Source organism: Pteropus medius, unplaced genomic scaffold (assembly GCF_902729225.1).
Source record: "Pteropus medius unplaced genomic scaffold, Ma_sr-lr_union100, whole genome shotgun sequence".
NCBI classification, from domain to species: domain Eukaryota; kingdom Metazoa; phylum Chordata; class Mammalia; order Chiroptera; family Pteropodidae; genus Pteropus; species Pteropus medius.
In genome coordinates, this window is record NW_024347791.1 from 26841995 (window position 1) to 26843357 (window position 1363).

Sequence of the window (1363 nt, forward strand, 5' to 3'; positions counted from 1 at the left end):
TTTTTTTTTTTTTTATTCTTTCTCTTTTTTGTCCTTACAGTCTCTCTCTCATATTTTAAATACATAAAAATGCCTTGTTAACTAATATCTAACTTGTAGATGAACAGTTTGCTTGATTGAGAACTCCAGAAACAGACTTCAAAGGGAGCTAACAGTCTCCAGACCCTTTGGTGCCTAAATATTGACTACTAAATCCTCCCCAGACCTCTGCTTAACCAGCTCCAGGTTTCTCATCAGAGAAGGCTGTGGAAAGAAAGTTCATCATGCTGACGAGTACTCTAAAAGAGGAGCTCCCCACTCCCTTCTTGTTAATTCTTTTGTTTTATTTGCCTCCCCTCCAGGCTGCCTGAGAAACAAGCCAAAGCCAGAAGACAAGATAGCTGGCCTTGGCTACCTCCTCCCCTCCAGGATGCAGCCCTCTTCCTGGGGCTTTGGAATTTCTTCCTTATCCCTTGCTCAGGCCTCTCCTTATAATAACCTCTGTCTGCAGTGAAGCGACAGACAGCTTTTGTGACAGATGTCCACTGTCCTCTCAGGATGCTGGCTCTTGAATAAACTTGCTTTCCTTTTACCAAACTCTCGTCTCCTGTGTTATTGGCTTATGGGCTGCAAACAGCTGAACTTGAGTTCGGTAACAATACGTATTTCTTTGCTAGGTTTCACAACATTAGAGGGGAAAAAAATCCTTAAAAATATCCAAATTAAGTATGGTTTGAAACATTTTTTAAACTGTATTTCCTAGAATTTCTTTTTTTAAAGGGATATGCAATTATTTTTAACATCATCCCAGAATTGTCATGTAATGAAGGTCTCTCTCATGGACTAAAACCACTATGTAATTATTAATTAAGAACACTCATATTTAACTCTATTCTTTAGTGAGATTTAACTCTATACTTTACTGAATTATATTAAGTAGAATTTCCAGTATGCTTCTTTGATTAAAAAAACTGCCAAAGAATATTTTGACAGAAATAACAATTGTCATTATGAAAACATAGAGCTAATTTATCTAGGAAACGTGAGTGTTATATATGTATATGATTGTAGAGCTGAGTCAGAGTAGGCATTTAGGGTGTCATTAAAAAAAAAGATTGGGTCTATGAATGTGTTATTTCAAATGTCATTTTCTTTCAGATGTGTTGAATTTGATCTTCAATACAGTATAAAATTTGCTAACATGTATCGCAGGACTTCTTTTGATCGGAAAAATGTATTTAAATAAATGTCATTAGAAAAAACAAACCAGATACAAAATATTGCCTTGTATTTACAGATAAATTTTAATGGAATATTTCATGGTCTAACATAACCCAATGACACTAATTCTTGTACAGCCTTTGGCTTACCCTGTATAACAAAA